Below are 9,293 nucleotides of genomic sequence, written 5' to 3'. Positions count from 1 at the left end.
GAGTTGATGAAGAGTGGGAAGATAATGGCTTTGCAGTGTGGGAAAGAAAAGGTCCCAGACGGTTTCCACTCAAATGATGACTGAAAATTGGCCCTGGAATTTGGCAAGAGTGATGTCACAGGTGGTCCTTTAGAGTCACCTAAACAGAATGCTAGGGAGAGAGGACAAGATAGGAGGGATTTGGACCTTGATGGAAAATACGGAGGCAAGAAGAAAAAGAGAAGATAACTTGGGGGTGTGAATAGCCATACGCGCGCACACACACACACACACGCACGCGTGCGCACACTATATAAAGTATACATAGTGTGGAGAAGACCAACAGTGTTCACAAGTTGAAGAAAAGGCACAGGTAGAAGCATCAGGAATAACATGCAGATATAGGTTGAGAGAGTAGTTGCTGGGAAGAGGAGACGGGACAGGGAAAATCAAGGGCTCAGAGAAAAAGGTTATCTACTGAAATGGTCTGTCCCCTGGAGGAGAAGAGACGGAGGGATGACTAAGAACAGTTTAAAGGTGGGGGCAAAGCTCTGGGGAACGAGGGAGATGAAATCCTGTGAGGAACATGGGGGGCAGGGAGAGCGTGGATGGGGCACAACGGCAATGGTGTGGGCCGAATGTAGTGACAGATGCATCGTACTCTGCCTTTGGTTTATTCCTGGCAAAACCAGCAATGGGAGACACCCTTCCCCTGAAAATACTAGCTCAACTTCTTTCTATAAAGAACATTCTGTTGTGGAGGGTTGAAGCAGACAGAGGAGAAGGGGTACAGGATGAGACACAGGCGTTTTCATACATACAGAATTTGTGAAAGCGTTTATGATGGATTTAGGTCCTCTCCACTTCACTTCCCTTGCAATAAGAAAGTGGTTGGATATCATTTTGGCTTTGCAAAATGGTATGTGAGGGTGTGGAAAAGCTTTTATGTATTTTACGTTCTCAATCTGTTATGTAAAACCAGATTTGCACATGGACTGAAACTGGAAGGGAACATGCATAATTAAAAAATAATTATATGGGAATAATAATTATTTAAATAATGTCTTTATTTGCAAACCATATAAAATGCTGCTGCCTGCAGTTTTTTTTTAAATGTAGAACATAGTTTAATAATCGCTCTTTTATTTACCATGTTTACTGTCTCTTTCTGAACATTTGAGGTTTAATTTCGACATAGCATTCAGACACTTGTGAGTCTCATGGTAACACAGTGACCCTTTTCTATCAGAACTGAGCTAATTCTGTAGAAGCTTTTGACTCAACTACTCATGACCTGTTCCAGGAAATGCATTACGAAGGAGCCAGCAGATAACAAATCTCCAGCTTAGGAAGAATTGTTTCTGGAAACTGCAGAGTACGAGATAAGGTTCACTCCATGGGAGCTGACTTTATCCAACCCCACACTCCAGTGATGTAGTGAGCTGAGTAAGCTGTGTACACAGAACTGATAAACTCTGCACTAAATTAATTAAGAATTCTATTGTTTTAATAGATTGTCTTGAAAGGTCACTGACTAATACTAGGATTTATTATGCGAACAACAAAAAAATGGGGTATGTAAATTTTATAATGGGAGCTTGAGGGTTGTATTAAATCATCTCCAGATTTGTTAGTATTTCTCATACCCAAGCTACACTATATAGATTACTGGATCATAGAGATCCAAGGATTCTGTCGTAAGTAGAATAGTAAATCTTGCTACTGAGCTTAGTGTTTGTAAGTTGTTTAACAAAAATTGTCATGTGAGCCTTATAACATCCCTGAAAGGAGATATGACTAGTTCCAGTTTACAGGTGTAGATGCTGGTTCTTTAAGATTCTGCTTTCTGTCCAAGGAAGCTCAGCTACTTAAGTGGCATAGCTGGGATTTGAACTCATGACTTTAAATGTCAAGTCCAGTTCTTCGGCAATGCCCCAACTGCGTTGGATTCTTGATTCTCTTCCCTTCCTTTCCCTCCCTTCCTCTCCCCTCCCCTCTCTCTCCTCTCCTCTCCTCTCCTCTCCCCTTCTCTTCCCCCCCGCCCCGAAGATGAGCATCATTTTTCTGTGTTTATTGTCTATCTGGGTTTCCTTTTGTTCGTAATCTTTGCCAATTTTTCTATTGGGTTGTCCTTTTGATTTTGGACAGTGTGTCAGCTATGTATTGTCTCATAATGAATCCCCCCACACTTAGTAGCTTAAAACACCACCAGTAGCTTTATTATGATCTCTTATGAGTCTGTGGGTTGACTGGGCTCAGTCAGGTACTGTTCACCGGGGGCCTTTCATGCAGCTGCATGACATTGCCCCACAGCTTCCCCATGTGGCTTGGACTTCCAGGAAGCATGGTGGTGGCGTTCCAAGGGCAAGTCTCACAAAAGGTCAAAGCAGAAGTGTGAGACATTTTTATGACCTTGCCTCAGAATTGATGTGGCTTCGCGTCCAGTGTACTCTACCAGTGAAGGCAGACACAAAATTTCATCCAGGTTCAAAGGGAGGGGACCCAAACTGTCATTCTGTGGGAGAAAAGTCAGTGCCGTTGTAGGAGATGGGTTGGATTATGGCAGCCATCTTTGGAAAATTCCCTCAGACATACAGAGTAATAATAATTCCTTTATTATTGCTTATTAAGGTTTTTTTTTTAATAGTTTTTTGATGCATGTAGTTTTAATAATAATAGAGTCAGTCAGTATTATCAATCTTTTTTCTTTGGGTTTGTACTCTTGTTGGTTTTCTAAGACATCACTATTCTACCTACAATTTCAGTCATATATACTGTATGTGTGTATGTATATATACCTTATATTTAAGACTTTAATTTATAGTAGACATTTGTATACATAGTTGAAGAAAGGTCTAATTTTCTTTTTCCATGTGGACAGTTGTTGAAACTTGTGGTATTTATTATACTTTTTCTTTATTTAAAAAAATTTTACTTTTCCTACTGCTATTTGATTGGGTTTTCTTTATTTCCTGATTATCCCCCACTCCACCACTACCACTGTTTACTCCATTTCCTGCTTTGGAAAACATGTGTTTTATTTGCACTTTTAGTAGTTACACTTACATTTTTAACAAGTAAACTTGACATAACAAAGTCTAAATTTTATCTGCATCTCTAAACTTCACTCTCAAAATATAAGGACCTTAGAAGGTTTTAATTGTAATAAACCCCAATAGTCTATGTTGCTGTGGTGTAATATTTAATTTTTCTTGCTTTTATATAAATAGAAAATAGTCAGTTATTGGATTTATATCCTATGTTTATTAGATATATATATATGTTTGCAAATGTCTTTGTTTACTATTTTTTTTATACTACCAAATTGTCTTGGGTTCAATTTCCTTCTCGGCCATTTTCTATCGCTTTATCTCTCTGTGATTCATGCTGTATAATTTCTTCAGCTTTGACGTTCATTTCACTAATTCTTTCTTCAGCTTTGTCTAATTTGTTGATTAAACCTTCCATTTAGTTTTAATTTTAATGTCTTACTATATCATTTCTAGAAGTTCTATTTTGTTAGTAAAATTTATTTTTATTTTTTTTGGTCCATGATATCTTGATTTTACTTAATTGAGTTTTATTCTGTCTTTGATATCTTTATTTTTACATCTTAAATTTGTACTTCTTTTCAATTTTTTTTTCTGATGTCTTTAGGTGTCAAATATTCCAAATGTTTGTTGTGTCTTCTACTTTGTTTAGAATGGAGCATTTATTGTTGTGTTTTAAAATTCTTTACTGTGCAGTCGTTTTCAGTGAGAATTATTGCCCTATGGCTGGGTTAAGGAAGATCCCTGTGGAATAATTTTGCATTTACTTATGCTGGGTACCCTAGCATCTCACCAGGTTGAGGCAGATTTTATGTTAAATTCTTATTCTGATGATTTACATACCGTAGAGGTAGTGCAATGCATTCTCTCAACATATCTGTCATGCTGGTTTAGGGTTTCATTTTTTCACGGGGATCATTTTTTCTCCCACAAAAATCTCTGATCGTAGATAAACTTCTTTGCAATCTTGACTAACCAGGTAGGGGAGCGTTGGGGGGCAGTCATTTGAGAATTTTGACTTTATATAAATGCCTTAGGGTCAAAGTCCTACCTTCTGGGTCAAAAACCTGGTTCCTAAGCCCTGGAAGGTACAATTTTCAGGTCGTTGGAATCTCCTTCCTCCAAGACCCTTTTCTCTCATTCTGTCACCAGGCCAGCTATAGTTTCAGTTCCATTGCTTACAGACATGGCTTTCAGTTCCCTTTTCATTTCTGGAAACTGATTATTTTCTTTCTTTCTTTCTTTCTTGTGTAATCAGTTATACAGAGGGTGCCAAAAAAATGTATACACATTTTAAGAAAGGAAAACTGTATTAAAATTGTAGTACTCAATATGTACCAATAACAAAAGGTGAATACGAGTCACATTAGACTTCTGCAATTGCAAGAGGTGCTCAAAGTGGTTACCATCAGCGTCCAGACCCTTCTGTTTACGGCGAACTCCTGCTTGAGCAACGTTGACCAAAGCATCCAGTTGTATGCATTTTTTGGCACCCCCTGGCATATTTAACTTTTTATTATTTTACCCATCATTTTTATTCTTTTATAGCATTAGGATTTCCACAATAGCTTGGTCTGCTCTGTTGCCAGAACTAGACATATCAAGAAGGATTGAGTGAAACTTGGGTGAAGCTTGGGACTAGATTTTTTCAATGTTTTTGAAAACTAACCCAGCTAACTAAAAGGGCATTCTCCGGGTTCAATTCACAGGATCATTTATAGATGATAAAAAGGTCTTCTAATGGTATTAACTTTGGATGATATCCAAGAGGGTCCTGACTTTCACTGCATTCTGTGCTCTAGGAGAATGTTTCCTGGAAAGTGTTCGAGGGATATTTATACCGTGTAAAAAAAAAAAAAAAAAAAAAAAAAAAAGTTTTCATGTTTACATATATTTGGAAAACAATGGGTTAAACCACTGTAAATGAGTTTCTGTACTGCAGTATTTCTCAGAAGAAAAAGAGGGAAGCAGCTGCCTTTAGCATCACTTCTGAATATAAAAGGAAGTAGGAAAGGATCACGTCTAGGCATGAGCAGTAGATGGGGAGGTGGGATGAGAACCAGAAGGTCAGAGCATCTCTGAATTCCACTTCAGACAGCAGCAGATATCTTTGCTAGGGCTGCTTCTTTGGTTTGGTCACTTCTGTGATCCACACGATAGTGACTTATTGACGTAATCATTCCACCTTTTAAATCGGATTCATCTCAGGCTAGATATCCTATGAGAGAAGAGATGCAAAATAAGTGTTTCATATTGTAATTGTCAGGATCACCTCATTTATAATAATAGCTAACATCTATTACATATCCACGTTCAGCACTCCCCAGGCTGTGTCAACGTCACAACAAGTGTGTGAAGTGGGTTCTATACTAGTTATTCCCATTTTGCAGCTGAGAAAACTGAGATACCAAGTACCACCTCCCTCTCTACAGCTTTGTTTAAATTGGCTTTTCACTATACAAATAAAATTTTGACAAGATGAATACTGACTCTCTAGTCTCTGAATTGGAGGCATTTTGGGTATCTGTCCTGAGTAGAGAGCAAGATAGGAGCTGTTAGTTTGTTAGTAAGATACCTGCTCTTCTGAGGTTTAGGTGTCCTAGATTCTAGACCATTGGCTCCTCCATGATAGTGGGCAAAAGCCTCACCTTCTCGGGTCCATTTTCCTCATCTATTAAACAAGGATTAATAATATTTGTATGTCTTCCTCATAAGATTGTCAGGATGATTAAGTGAGATAATATATACGGAAGTTCTTTGTAAACTACAGAGCGCTATGCAGCATGTCAGCCACTATTATTGTTCATGGAGCACCATTCTGTTTTCCTTTTACTTCTGGTGAGAATCCAAGTGTCGGTTGTGCTCCTGGCAGAGGACAGTGCAGCCTGGTGACTAGGTTAAAGGTGTAGAGTGGCTGCTGACTTTCAAAGTCCCGAGTGGTCAGGGATGGTGATGGAACACTTCACCCGGCTTCAGTCCCAGGCCCAGAATTGGGAGCCTCTCCAGCTTCAATCAGCTCGAGCCTGGACTTGCTGGTTATACTTTTAAAGTAAATATTAATATCTTTTATTCCAAAATGTTTTGATCAGAATGTGTGAATTTTTGTCAATGGAAAGGTTAGTCTTCAAGGAATGTTACATATTTTGATTATTTTTCCTCCACCAGATAATCTCGAGATTATTTATGATTAAGACAATATTTTTAAAGAAGAATACTGTACTTAACTCTATTTATAAAAGAGGACCCAAACAAGTCTGCTTGTCCTAAATCTGTCTTACAACTTGGGTAATAAATATTTCTGTATTTGTTTTCGGAGTCCATCTGAGTGGTCAGACATGTTTGATTTAGTCTTGGCTCCCTTGGAACAAATGCATTTCCTTTTCCTCTTACCACTATCGTGTTTTTCCAAGAACACTGGCTCCCTCCCCAAAAGCCCCCCGACCCTGAGTCCTAACTTGTCTACTTTGCTGGGAAGCATTATGTCCCATGTTAACAAAATAGATGGGAAAACCTGGGGTCATGAGAAAAGATAAATTCTGCGCTGAATAGTGTTTGTCCATTCATTCATTCGTTCACTGTGATTCAGCCATTCAGCAAATACACATCTAGTATTGAACTGTGGGGCCACTGTGAGTAATGCAGGCATGATTTCTGCTTTAATGGACCTTATATTCCGGCAGAAAGGAAGATATGATGCAGAAAATCATTTCTTTCTTTATTAGGAAACTTTCTTATGCCATTTGCAGCGTCTGTTCTGTGAAACTCCTTGGGAAGCAATGGAGGACGTAACAGAATATTTGCTGAAAGCCTTACTGCATAACAGAATAGTGTGCAGGGGTGGGTGCAGAAAGGATCCTGTACTATTTGGAAGGCTATTCTACTGGTAGAGGCCAAAAGAGTGGCAGCTATGTCGTGGGGAGAAGAGTAAGCAAGCTAACCTGTGCTTCAGTTTGGAGAAGAGAACTGAAAATGGCAACTACCTGTCCTTTTCTGTTGAGAGTATGGGAAGAGAGAATTGAGTTTAAATTTTAGAAAAGGATTGAGCTGAGACCTTTGGAAAGAAAATCTAGAAACTGTGAGAAATTTTAGACGTCACCCAGGGAAGTGCTGGGCAAAATGCTGCACAGGTGAGTCCTGGGCTTGTGGGGAGAGGGTGTTGCTAAGGGTAAAGAGGGGGGTCCCAAGCCCCGGGGTTCTCTGACTTCTTAGTTCCTACTGTTCTGCCTTAGAACATGTTTAAGTGTGTGTCTTGAGCCTCAACGAGTTGCAACACTCATTTCCTTTAACACTCACCGCAGCTGGATCTTGCATTTTGTCTTTCTTAGAAATATTTGATTTTTCTCACAACATTTTCCATTTTTATCTATTATGATCTATCTCTTCCTGTCATAGCCGGAAACATGATACCAGGATTAGGCAACTCTCTAGTCTCTTTCTCTTGGGTAAAGTCTGAAACAAAATAACCCCAACCCATCTGTTATCTCTGCAACATTTTCTCTGCTGTCACTTTCTAATTTTGTGGGGACAAAATAATTCATTTACTCTTAATGTATTTAATGTCATTTAATTTAAATTAATGTATTTTTCTGAAGATGTCTTTGCATTATACCAATTCCTCTTGGTCTTTACGGTATGATAAACCATACACACATCGCATGATACTTTTGGTTTTAATTTCTGGCTAATTGCATATTCTTTAATTATTTGTTTTTTGGGAGGTACAGTTGCCAGTTTTGTTTATTCTAAAGTTCTGCTTATAATAATAACATTGATTTCCTGTTTAAAGTGGTAAATAAAAAAACCAAAAAAGTAATGAATTTAGATTTTATTTTTAAGAGCCTGAAAGGTATAACGAATTGTCTGAAGAGGAGGAAGTCAAACCAATGAGCCATGTTTACTGGAGCTACATAGGACAGTATAACACGTACAGAACCATTGCCCACATCCTTAAAAAGAAAGACCTGCACTGGGCACTTCCTTTCCAGACAGCAACAAACAAGACCAGTGCTTTGGAAAGTATGCATTTAGGACAGTGCAGCTATTGTCTCGTCCCTGATGCTAATGTGATGAGTAAGATGGAGACTCGTCACATGTCACTTAAATCACTGAGCAGCCCAACTTCCTCAAAGAGCTTGAGAAACGCTCTTCATTTCAGAAATAAAAACAACTGCAAATGAGCCCTGCCTGGATCTGGAAAGCCATGCCGTTGTATTTTCCATGACCTCCCAGCACTGTGGACTTGTTTTAGGGCTTCGCATTTTGTAGAGGAGGTTTTTGAGCGACTAATAGCCGAGCTGACTCCTGAGAACCAGCCGTTCAGTTTGAGAGTAAGTGAAGCAGAGGTCTCATTCTGCATTAGCATGTTTGGTGCAGTGTCTCCTGGCGAGGGCAGTTAATCAACTAGCACATCAATAAATACATTGATAAAGCTATTACATTTTCTAGAAGTTTCTAAAAGGACAATTTTTTTTTTTTTTTGGATATTTTCTGACACTTTATTTTTATAATTTTACCAAGGAGGGAGCCACTGGTATCTTCAGACTTTGCGTCTCTAGCACAAATGCTATTTTGCCCTGAGGAGTGCATCTTCATTCCCAGAACAAAAAGTATACATTGCCTTGTGTGTCTCCCACTGCAAGCTGCAGGGTAGAGTTAGGCCCAGGTTCCAGGCAGCTCACTGCCGCTTTGCACCAGAACAGGCCCAGCAGGTGCATACTGGGTCTCTCCCAAAAAAGACTTTTTTTTTTTTTTTAAGGAAAAAGGACATCTCTCCTTAGGTTGCATTTTATTTCTTTCAGTTGCATTCTTTGTTTTTAACTCGGATTTTTTTTACTGGCATAAATGTACTGTGTCAAGTTTCCATTACATACCATTCTTTACAGGTATTAAGAAAAAAAAATCTTAATTTGCCTTGGATCACTTGGATTTATAGGTACAAATATGGTTGTGATTTACTATCCCAACCATTATATTTGGGTTGTTCCTTTTTTGAAACCCTAGTTGTAGAAAAGTAACAAAACTATTTTATATCTGCTGGAATTCTTGTATCCGAGTCATGAAATGGAATATTGGGAAACACAAACTACTGTGGTTAATTTCCTCTGCATGAACTCAAAATTTTGTGTGTGTGTGTTTTTTTTCTTTCTCTGTAGGAATTAGCATTGTAAAACAGCAGATTTTAAAAAGACTTTGATTCACAAAGATTATCCTGAATTCGGAGATCTTTTAAATTTCCAGAGAGCCTGGCCATTGTGTTGTTCTTCT

The sequence above is a fragment of the Rhinolophus ferrumequinum genome, chromosome 2 (genome assembly GCF_004115265.2).
Source record: "Rhinolophus ferrumequinum isolate MPI-CBG mRhiFer1 chromosome 2, mRhiFer1_v1.p, whole genome shotgun sequence".
NCBI lineage: Eukaryota > Metazoa > Chordata > Mammalia > Chiroptera > Rhinolophidae > Rhinolophus > Rhinolophus ferrumequinum.
Note: the sequence above shows the minus strand (reverse complement) of the source record.